This window comes from Podarcis muralis, chromosome 6 (assembly GCF_964188315.1).
Source record: "Podarcis muralis chromosome 6, rPodMur119.hap1.1, whole genome shotgun sequence".
NCBI lineage: Eukaryota > Metazoa > Chordata > Lepidosauria > Squamata > Lacertidae > Podarcis > Podarcis muralis.
The window spans coordinates 85,712,055-85,724,081 of record NC_135660.1 but is presented as its reverse complement, the minus strand read 5'-3'; the positions used below and the strand labels follow the sequence as shown (position 1 = coordinate 85,724,081).

Genomic DNA, 12,027 nt, shown 5'->3' with positions numbered 1-12,027 from the left:
ACAAGACATAGGGTGCTCACGGGAACAAACTGTGACTCTTTGCAACCTTCCTCTCAGCAGCAGTCCAGGAGGTGGCAAATTTTATCATCACCCTAATTTTTCTAGTGCTGAATGTTGTGTCTGGTTTACAAAGAGCGGCACTGACACCACCTGCTAGTATCTGAATGCAAGGGCTCCCGCACGGCCTTTTGTCCCTTTCCGCAGCATGCAGCGATGGAGTGGCCAAACAATGGCTGAGTGGCATGCAGAAGCAAAGGTCCCTGTGGCACACTGGCGAGAGCCAGGAGAGTGCACAAAACAAATGCACCATTTGAAGGCTCTGCAAAGCTCTTAACAAGCCTCTGTTTGTTACAAGCATGCAAGCATGAGCACACACACAAATTAAAGGCCTATATCAGATTGCTGCTCAAGAATCTGTCAGCTCTGATCTCTTTAACAAGGCCTCAGTGCCAGAGGGTATGCCAGCTGGCACAAGGTGCATGAAAACAGTTTTGGAACTGTGTCAGCATGGGCCCGGGGACGGTTGGGGAGGGAAGCAGAATGACATGGTGAAGGAGAGCACGGTGCCCAGCAACAATCTATATACCTATACTGCCAAACCCAGACCAGTTTCCCCTGCAAAGGATTACAGAACAGACAGCAAGCAGCTTGCTCGCAAAACAAAAGAAGTGACATTGCTCCATCTCACATGATTAAATCTACAGATGACCAGATACAGCATTTCGTGTTGTCCATGGAGAAAATTGGCATCTCCGAGCAGTAGGGTGGCCAGAACGGCTAGAGCTCCAGTGGCACAGAGCAGGAAGTCTGAATGAGAGAGGCAGGGACTGCAAATTGAGAAGGCGGAGTGTGGTGTTATGGCCAGAGTTTTTGGAAGTGGGTTCTCCCTCTTCAGCCATGAACCTCTCTGAGTGGCCTTGAGCGATTCATTACTGCAAGTCCGTGTTGGCTGTCCTGAGCCACTTCAAGAAAAGGCAGGGAGAAAATGTAGTAAGGAAGCAATACTATCAGGTATGCTCCTGCCAACCTAGCAGTTCGAAAGCACGTCAAAGTGCAAGTAGATCAATAGGTACCGCTCCAGCGGGAAGGTAAACGGCATTTCCGTGCGCTGCTCTGGTTCGCCAGAAGCGGCTTAGTCATGCTGGCCACATGACCCGGAAGCTGTACGCCGGCTCCCTTGGCCAATAAAGCGAGATGAGCGCCGCAACCCCAGAGTTGGCCACGACTGGACCTAATGGTCAGGGTCCCTTTACCTTTACTATCAGGTATGATCAATAATCTCTTTTGCGTTGAGACTACAGCTTCTGCCAGAACCGCCCCCCGCCCCCCAGATATACTGCTGTGTTTATAAATGCTTCAACTATCGTACTGGGCATTCATGGAAAAGGCACTTCAATGCACTGCTTAAGCAGCCTTCTGCACTTGCAGAAGCTGGTGGCCTCCCAGAAGCAAAAAAGGACTTCCAGAGCTTGGAAAGTGAGACTCCTGCAGAACTTCTTGTCCCTTTCCGCAGCAAGCAAGAATGGAATTGGGTAAAACAGGCATCAATGTATGCAAAAATGCTTAATGTACATAATTTAACCAGGCAGCAGTATCTGACACTGTGAGGGAAGCAAAGGAACTGTTTTTTATGGCAGCCAGGGCAGGTTTAAGCTATATATTTATTCCTCTGACTCCTTTTTAGTAACACATCATTAAGCACTGCCCCCATAAAAACAAAGGCTTCTTTGAAATCCTTGCAGCAACTCAGCTTCCTCCTCCTCTCTGGCTGTGTCATTATTAGAATTTACAATATGGGTGGCAATGGAGATAATTTATGACCATGAAAATTCATAAGCTGCCTTTATTTGTAAAATGAACTCTAGGCAACTTGCGAACAAAATAGAAAACAAAGTCAAGAGAGCATTGCCATTACAAAGCCACAATATAAGGAAGCAGTAACAAAACCAAACGAGAGGTAACCAAAACAAATCCTTAGTAACAACTTCAATCAATACCAAAAGCCTTATAGAAGAGCATGACTTCTCTTGAGTCAATTTACTCCAGATTAGGTACAATTAAAAAGCAGAAGAGAAGGAATAGAAATGCACGCCGTAGCCCTTAGTTGATATGAAGGAGCTGACACGTCCCCACTCTCAACTACTAGTAGCAGTAATAGTAGTAGTAGTAATTATTAACCCAGATGGAGCCCAATCAGGCCTGAGCCTATGTCAAGCACAACACGTCAACAATAATGTCTTGCTGCTGAAAAGGGTCCAGAGGGATTCTAGGGAGAATATCTTCGTCTGAAGGGGAGGCTTTTTGCATACATTCTGCATGGTGGGAAAGTTTCCAGTTGGCTGGCAGCCCTGAAAAGGGGAGCTATAAAATGAGAAGGGGCGAGAGAAGCATTACTTTTCTGTAGACAGATGAACACCTCCACTCAATTTGCAGTGGCATACTGTAAAAGTATACCCCCTACTAGGCCTAAAGAAAGCACTGTTGTCTGAAACTCAGCCTACATTCATTTTATTTGGGCAGCAAACATTGTATCATGCTGGGATATTTGGGGGAAAGAACCGAGGGAAGTAACTAGTGTCATGTCTTCCAAGGCTGCTTGGAAAACTTTCAGTGTTGGTTTAGATCTTGACAGGTGTGTGTTCTCCGGGAGGATCGTTCTGAAGTCTAAAGATAGCATGGAAGTTCTGCTCCTTTCCTGTATTATATGTGGTGTTTGCAATAAATCAATGGATTCAACATTCTGTCTGTAAAGGTAAAGGTACCCCTGCCCGTACGGGCCAGTCGTGTCCGACTCTAGGGTTGTGCGCCCATCTCGCTTAAGAGGCCGGGGGCCAGCGCTGTCCGAGGACACTTCCGGGTCACGTGGCCAGCGTGACGAAGCTGCAGCTGGCGAGCCAGCACCAGTGCCGCACACGGAAACGCCGTTTACCTTCCCGCTAGAAAGCGGTACCTATTTATCTACTTGCACTTAGGGGTGCTTTTGAACTGCTAGGTGGGACCGATCGACGGGAGCTCACCCCGCCGCGGGGATTCGAACCGCCGACCTTACGATCAGCAAGTCCTAGGCACTGAGGTTTTACCCACAGCGCCACCCGCGTCCCTTCTGTCTGTAAGCTGGTACAAATACAACATCCCTAGTTGCCTAACCAAGGTGAAGAAACAGAAGCAGGTTACGCATTCGTGTACTCCCCCCCCCCATCCTCTTTTCTGCAGAAATTTACCCCCCCCTCCATGGTTTGCTTCAATCATGATGTCGCTTTATATATATGTCGCTGTTTACATTGGTTCACACTGTAAAAAGGTAAAGGTAAAGGACCCTTGACAGTTAAGTCCAGTTGCGAACGATTCTGGGGTTGCGGCGCTCATCTCGCTTTACTGGCCGAGGGAGCAGATGTTTGTCTGCAGAAAGTTTTTCTGGGTCATGTGGCCAGCATGACTAAGCCGCTTCTGGAGAAACCAGAGCAGCGCACAGAAACGCGGTTTACCTTCCCGCAGGAGCGGTACCTATTTATCTACTTGCACTTTGATGTGCTTTTGAACTGCTAGATTGGCAGGAGCAGGGACTAAGCAACGGGAGCTCACCCCGTTGCGGGGATTCGAAATGCCGACCTTCCGATAGGCAAGCACTAGGCTCGGTGGTTTAGACCACAGCGCCACCCCCATTCCCATCACTGTAAACCATGGCCAACTCAAATCAAATATCTTAGTTCTGGTTATGGGTAGTGGTGGAAACCTAACAAGTGTAAAAGCCACGGTCACAACTGATGCGGACTTGACACCACACTGCGGTTCCTTCCCAATGCAAAGGGTGACTAGGAGAAACAAATCTTACGTCTACATAGGACTTTTGTGTGTTTACACAAGTAAAAAGCTCTACTACCCTTCAAAGGCACACGGTGGAATACAAAAATAGTACAGTGGTACCTCGGTTTAAGAGCAGTCCGGTTTAAGAACGATTCGGTTTACAAACTCCACAAAACCGGAAATAGTGTCCTGGTTGAGAACTTTACCTCAGTCTAAGAACAGAATCTGAATGGTAGAAGGGCGGCGGGAGGCCTCATTAGGGAAAGTGCACCTTGGTTTAAGAACGGTTTTGGTTTAAGAACAGACTTCCGGAACAGATTAAGTTTCTAAACCGAGGTACCACTGTAATGTGTTTGCATCCTGACAGCAGAAGGAAAAAATCCCAATGTTTTGAATCTTCGAAAGCTCTATAAAAGACGAGTCTACTATATCCATCTACATATAGAATTACGTAGACAAACCTAACATTTAAGGCCCATTGGATAACACATATACACATTCTGATTGGAGTTACTCACCGTCTGCCTAATAAACCACAGACAGAATTAGTAAAATCTGAGATTTCTATCCTTCCTTCCTTCTTTCAGTCACATATGGAAAACATCAATGGTTGTTTCCTTTTAGAAACCGTATTCTTCGGCATTCAGCAATTTCAGAGTCCACCTTAACTGACTGGAAGCAGCACAAGCAGGCAGAGTGCCAAGTGCAGACGTTAGACTGAGAAAAGAGACTTCGTGTCCTGACAAATCAAAGTGCACAGAAAGGTCACTGCTCTAATTCGAGTGATGCAACACAGCTCTTCAAGGTCTAGTCATCCACAGTGGTAGGGACCTAAATGAACTAGGAATCTGATTCAGACACAAGACCTTGAATGATCCAAGAGGACTCTTCGGCACACGTTGCTATGCAAGGCTTTCGCTTCAGATATAGGGAGGCTTCTTAAGAGACACTATTATGGATATGCAGTGGGTTGGTGGAATTCTATACCACATTGAAATCAAAATCTTGTATTCAAAAGATCAGATGTAAATTGATAGAGCAGGGGCTGCAACAAAATGTTGAAGCGTGGAATGTTCCTATTCAGGTTTCCAGCCACTTCATTCCATTCCAAGCCCTGCTCCTGCTATCAGCCAGCATTCCACAGTCACTGAGCATGCTCAGTCCTCATTTGGCTGCTTTGGATATTTCTTCCTCATTAGTATTCATGGTCTAAAGGTTGTTTCTCCCAAGCCTGCTGACACCTCCCTCATCAGGAAGGTGCCATTTTGGCACTCATTTCTCAACCTTAGTCTGGGTGGAGCAGAACAAGCAGAAGTCCAGGTTTGGTCAACATGACTAAACAAAGCTTGTGGCTTTTTCATCCTGCTGCAGCCAGGAATGGGGGAGGAATAAAGGAATCTGTGCTACCAAGCTACGTGTTCACATTAAACATTAACTATGGTTTGATGTGAGGTGTGAGCAAAACCACCTTTTCAGCCACAGCAGCTCCCCAGAGATTTGCAATGAACACAAATTTCAGCATGTCACAAACAAACCAATAAAACATACCCGTTGGAACCGTAAAGAGTAGTAATAGGTGTGTGAGATGCTGCACCTGTCCCTATAGGTATTTCATCAATTGCCTTGCCCCTGTGTCTCTCCACTGCCCTGAACTGCCTTTAGCTGTTCCACAGTTCTTTTAAAAATGCCATAACAGCCAAAAGAAGTGGCAGCTTGAGCTGTGGAGGTAACTGTGGCTGCTCCTTAAAGTAAAGGTAAGGGGGCCCCTGGCCATTATGTCCAGTCGTGACCGACTCTGGGGTTGCGGCGCTCATCTCGCTTTATTGGCCGAGGGAGCCGGTGTACAGCTTCCGGGTCATGTGGCCAGCGTGACTAAGCCGCTTCTGGCGAACCAGAACAGCGCACGGAAACGCCGTTTACCTTCCTGCTGGAGCGGTACCTATTTATCTACTTGCACTTTGAGGTGCTTTCGAACTGCTAGGTTGGCAGGAGCAGGGACTGACCAATGGGAGCTCACCCCGTCGCGGGGATTTGAACCACCGACCTTCTGATCGGCAAGTCCTAGGCTCAGTGGTTTAACACACAGTGCCACCTGCGTCCCTGCTCCTTAGAGCCTCTCAATTTAAAGGCTGCATTTGTTGAGGCTCAAGAAGCAAGTGTCCTGGGAGGGGCCTTTCCTAGAAGGCAACAGAACTATCTGAAATACATGCAACAGGATTCCAGTGGAGTTTAAAAGGTCTGAAGGAGAAGGCCACGCATGTTCTTCTCAGACAGCTGGCTAGTGAAGCCATAGAGCCATTGTACCTGAGTGAGAACTTCCAAAATGAAACCAACTTGCCGTTCTGGCAGGTATACTTCGTTCAGGCAAATAAAGAATGAGCACTTGAAATGTGTCTACTGTGTAGTATTAATTTCTGTAGGTGCAATGGACTTGGGTATGAGGGGAGAGAGAGAGAGATTAGGAAATGAGAATCGGCAGCATAATGGAAGATACATATGGTACTAAAACCTTCTTCCGCCTCTAACAGAGACAAATGCCTTTGCTGTTATCAGTCTTCCCAATAGCAAGAGGTTCGGTTAGTTGCGAGCCAGACCTGAAAATTGTGTCTCTCTTTCCCAGGGCCAGTTTAGCTCCTCTGCTCCTTTCTCTTCACCACTTCTACTTCTCCTAACCATTTCTCACTGAAGGCAGCAGGTGTAGCGGGAGAGATATTAGCTTTACAAGTAGACAAGCACATCTCAGGAAGGCCCCTGCTCAAATAAAATCTTTGTTGCCTTCAGTGGATGTCTGAGAGTTGAGCATTTTGTAATGGAAAACAAAGGATCGTTAGACACCCACCCCAGGCCCTGAATTTGTTAGGAGAGTCCTGGGGAGTGGTCCAGGAGCTAAGTAATACAACGGCAAGAACAGCATCTGAAGGAAGAAGAAGGCAAGCACATTCACATGTGTGCAAAATTGCTTTATCCCCCCCCCCTCCCCGGGTTTAAGAACCAGCATTATATATAGGAATGTTCTTGTACAGTACTTCCAGCATTTCGGTCTTTATTCAACCTTCCAACCCAGCCTGACTGGCATGACAGCATCATTTTAAAGATACCTCTTCAATGCTGGAATGCGTCTCGGCTCCAGCTCTTCACCTGAGAGCACCTGTCAAGTCCTGAAAGAATGTATGCCTTTCATCTTCAGACTCGAGCCACAGTGCAAAGGAAGAGACATTCCTCAATATTATGAGAAGGCATGCAAATCCCCTGCCTTCACTTTTCTCAACTGCACTGTGCTATCAGTTTGACAAATTGATCTGTAATTTAATACTGAAGAAACCTTCCAATGCAATGTTTCAATTTCAGTTCCTTCTCCACTGGACGGGGGGGGGGGGGGGGGCAGATTATGAATAATTATGCACCTTTCCTGGATAACTTTGTAAGGGTAATGCTGTGACCCCTTTTTCACTCGTTCTTAAAGAACACTACAGTGGTACCTCAGGTTAAGAACTTAATTCGTTCTAGAGGTCCGTTCTTAACCTGAAACTGTTCTTAACCTGAGGTGCCACTTTAGCTAATGGGGCCTCCCGCTGCCACCGCTGCATGATTTCTGTTCTCATCCTGAAGCAAAGTTCTTAACCCGAGGTACTATTTCTGGGTTAGCGGAGTCTGTAACCTGAAGTGTCTGTAACCCGAGGTACCACTGTATAGAAGATGGGTAGGCAAACTAAGGCCCGGGGGCTGGATCTGGCCCAATTGCCTTCTAAATCTGGCCCGCGGTCAGTTCGGGAATCAGCGTGTTTTTACATGAGTAGAATGTGTCTTTTTATTTAAAATGCATCTCTGGGTTATTTGTGGGGCATAGGAATTCTTTCCCCCCCAAAAAAAATTTGGTCCAGCCCTCCACAAGGTCTGAGGGACAGTGGACCGGCTCCCTGCTGAAAAAGTTTGCTGACCCCTGCTATAGAATCAGCCTCATCCTTACATACCCATATTCAGAAATTAAGTGTTCTTGTATTTGCAGCGATAGAGAATCCTGAGCTCTGATATGTTAAAATCTAGAAGGGGAGCTTCTGGAATTCTATCATTAATGAAAGCAAGTCCTATGCAACAGAGTCCTTCACTAACCTACTTGTAAACAGAGACAATGAGACTGTGACAGCAGCTGAAAGAGAAATAGGTTGAACACTGGTATCACATGGCTGCTTGCATGGAACTCAAACCCAAATGATTATGTTTTGCATTGATTTACATTAAAGCTGGTGATTTTAAAGCTATGACTCCTGGGTCCTAAAACATAGTCTGCTATTCCAGTCACTTTTTTGCAATGACACTTCTTTCTCAGATTATTGGTAACAATGCAGGGATTAGCAGGAGCCAGTATGGATTTGCAAAAATAAACCCTGCTGGTCTAATCTTATCTCTCTCTCTCTCTTTGTCATCAGTTTACTTTCTTAATGGATTATGGGAATTCTGTGGACATAATTTATCTTTATTATGCATTTGACAAAGTCCCCCATAACATTGTGGTTAGCAAACAGGTTAAAAATGTGATAAGGATTTCCTTGGAAACAATTCCTTTTAGGAGATAGCTCTCCCACTTCCACTAACTCATCAGGTCAACTGGCCAGTAGAAAGAAAAGGATGAAAATTGGTTCAAGGGGGCTCTGGTTTGAATTCCAGAGCTGCTTTTCTTACTCTCTACAATGGCAAGGGGAGCAGAAGAGGGGAGCAGAAGCACAGTACACTGACCTGAGTGCTATCAGCTTTGCAAGCTTCTCAATAATAAGTTCAGTGGCCGAGAGGTCAGTTTTGCAAACAAACTACTTCCTATCACTAACAAGATGACAGCTGCAACACAGCACTGTTGCATCACCCTTCCCCTCTATCTCTGACCTTATAAAATATCTTTTTGAAAAAACAAACAAAACAAAAGCAGGCCACTTTCAATTTCATCCACTGCTTGACTGGGTTTGAAGAATGAACGCTTGTATTAGCAATTGGCAAATTGTAGATTCTTGCCAATGTGGAGTACAGTGGTGCCTCGCAAGACGAAAATAATCCGTTCCGCGAGTCTCTTCGTCTAGCGGTTTTTTCGTCTTGCGAAGCAACCCTATTAGCGGCTTAGCGGATTAGCGGCTATTAAAGGCTTAGCGGCTAAAAGGCTATTAGCGGCTTAGAAAAAAGGGGGGGGAATCGGGGAAAAATCGCAAGACTCGCAAGACGTTTTCATCTTGCGAACCAAGCCCATAGGGAAATTCGTCTTGCGAAGCAACTCAAAAACGGAAAACCCTTTCGTCTAGCGGGTTTTTCGTCTTGCGAGGCATTCGTCTTGCGGGGCACCACTGTATAGCAACCTTTACAAAATCCTAAATTTTTCATACTTCTTTTATGATTCTATTGGTTTATTTAAATCATGGGGGAGCCACTGAACACGTGGCAGCAGCTAAAACAATTGACAATCCAGGTGAAGTAGACTCTCAGAAGTCACGGAACAGGTAAATTCCCAAAGCGGATTATAATCTCAGCCTTCCCCATTTTCTTTTAAAGCTCTTTAACAACAACAATCTTTATTACGGTCCAGAGACCAACAAAACATTACAAATCAATACAGAGTTCATAAAGCTCTTTAACAATTTTCAGCAAAATTGAGCTGAAAATGTAAGCATATGCATTCTCCCCACAATGAACTGTAGGAACATGAGCTGATTTTTACAATGCAGTTGTAAGCCACCATGAGTATTTTTAAACAAAAAGATGGAGTATTTTTAAACAGAAAAGTGGGCATAGAACTATTTCAACAGTTACCAGAAAATCAAAAGCAATGATAATAAAAACCCTCCAGAGAGCAGATAAGAAGAAACAAAGGATTTATCCACACTTACCTTCCCGACAATTTTTCCAGGCGCTTTAAAGCTCCATGTCCAAATGCCCCCCCCCCCATTTTTGCTCAAGCTTTCCCCACAAAAACCCACTCTTTAGAGATCAATTGGAGCAAATGGCAATCCACTTAAAACTTGAATTGACATTGCTCCGATTGAACACTAAATACCAGGTTTTTGCAGGGAAAGCTCTGGGGCAAAATTAAAAATAATGTATGCTCTGACACAGAGTTTTTAACCGCAGGCCTGTGTCCAGAAAGTGTGTGGCAAAAGCTACGTGCAGACAAGCCCTAAAAGACTCTTGATAGCCTCTGATTTTAGTAAAAAATATCTCTGAAATCCACAAAATGGAACAATGGAACAAAATTGAACAAAATGGTGTTCAAAACCAAGAAGGGCTTTTCTTTTGCCAAACAGGCAGATCATCACATTTAAATGTAAGGTAAAGGTAAAGGTACCCCTGCCCGTATGGGCCAGTCTTGACAGACTCTAGGGTTGTGCGCCCATCTCACTCAAGAGGCCGGGGGCCAGCGCTGTCCGGAGACACTTCCGGGTCACGTGGCCAGCGTGACATCGCTGCTCTGGCGAGCCAGAGCCGCACACGGAAACGCCGTTTACCTTCCCGCTAGTAAGCGGTCCCTATTTATCTACTTGCACCCGGGGGTGCTTTCGAACTGCTAGGTTGGCAGGCGCTGGGACCGAACAACGGGAGCGCACCCCGCCGCGGGGATTCGAACCGCCGACCTTTTGATCGGCAAGCCCTAGGCGCTGAGGCTTTTACCCACAGCGCCACCCGCGTCCCTCGCGCCACCCGCGTCCCTCAACACATTTAAATGTAAAATACCTCAAATACCTCACCTTGCAAGTTGGAAACCCAAGCATTTTCTCTGTCTTTTGCACCCATAATGTGGTTTACAATATCTGCTTCTGTCAGCGAAAACAAACTTTTTAGGTCCCAAAGGGAAGTGAAGGAAGCACTTGCTAGCTCTACATGACCAGTGCTTCAAGTGAAATGCCTCTTCTTTCATTCTTGAGCACATAGTTGCTAAGTTGCCCAGAACTCATTAAATGCCATTGCTGTTTTTTTTCTTTACTCCAAAGTTGTCAATAGCAGTCTGTGAAAACACAGTTCCTTAAATTGTATACTGTACAGAGCTATGTGTTTACTCCTCTGCCATCTATTTGAGATGGAGACTGCATGTGTATACAACAACCTACACCCCCAGTAAAATCCAGCAAGGTCTACATAGATTTAAAGGACATGAAGGGAAGGACCCCGTCCTTTGTCCAGAACAACTCTGGAAAGTATTCACATTACTCACTGAAATTCCAGAAACAGTAGGAACTGTGGTGCTGTCCAAAGAGAGGCTGGGCATAGCAGAATTCCACACTTCGTATCACAACACCTATCTAGCTCACATTTCTCTTCTGACTAAGGATTTGCAGATCCATTCCAGTCCTTATCAAATCCGTTTACACACACCAAACATTTGACCACGGCAAGGCTTTGAACTCCATTCGCTGAGCACCCAAAAAGAATCTGGCAGCAAATCAAAAGCATTTCTTGTTTAGAAGAAACTAAACAAGCGTTCCGCTGATTCACACACAGAACAGAGGAAGCAAATCCTACCTTATCCCTTGCAGAAGAGCACATTGTAGTAGTGCTGCACGGTTTGGGGGAAGCCAACAACCCTGACTTTCCCTTTTGTTTCCATGGCAAGAGAATTAAAAAAAGAACGCTATAACACACTGCCAAGCAGAATGACAACTCAAAAAGCCACATCAATAAGGTAAGGAGGAAGGAGAAGAAAAGGAGGGGGCTAATGGGGGCCACACAGACAGACAACAGCACCTGACACTACACTGTGGTATGCACTGATAAGTTGCCCAGAGAGTTTGGCTTCTTCAAGCTGTCACATGCTCACAGTTGCTTAAAGACATGAAAATGACAAAGTAAGAAGGTTCCCTGGTGGATTTATTCACCAGAAGAAAAGAAGTCCCTTTGGCATGGCTGTATCTCCAGGCAATATCCAGTTCAGTTGAGAGGGGCTCTGAAATCAAGTAAATACCTCTGCTAAGAGATAAATTGTTTTCAGAGCCTAATAATAATAATAATAATAATAATAATAATAATAATAATAATATAGCCTCAAAGAACCATGAAGATAGGCATTTCCTATTTCCACTCCAGATATGTTTTGCTTTTAACAGCTAATTATACTTTGTTTTCTGAAGAAATTATGCAAAAGTCGTTCTCCATTACTTAACAAAAAACTTCGTAAACAGAACAAAATGGAGAGCCGGGAGAGGAGTGGCATATTAAAATGGAAAATGACAGTTTCAGTGTTGAAACATTAAC

At 45.2% G+C, this 12,027-nt stretch overlaps 1 protein-coding gene across 5 annotated transcripts in view; it reads right to left on the bottom strand.

Annotated features, from left to right (window-relative positions):
* NDST2 (N-deacetylase and N-sulfotransferase 2) overlaps positions 1 to 12,027 on the bottom strand; it is a 102,245-nt gene that overhangs the window by 30,081 nt on the left and 60,137 nt on the right. The window contains exon 1 of one of the 5 annotated variants that reach the window (XM_028729049.2): positions 11,299 to 11,323. The exons of the other annotated variants lie outside the window; for them this stretch is intronic. The gene's annotated coding sequence lies outside the window, so the exon portion shown is untranslated. Of the gene's footprint in view, positions 1 to 11,298; positions 11,324 to 12,027 lie in introns of those variants that run through there. 5 annotated transcript variants of the gene reach the window in all.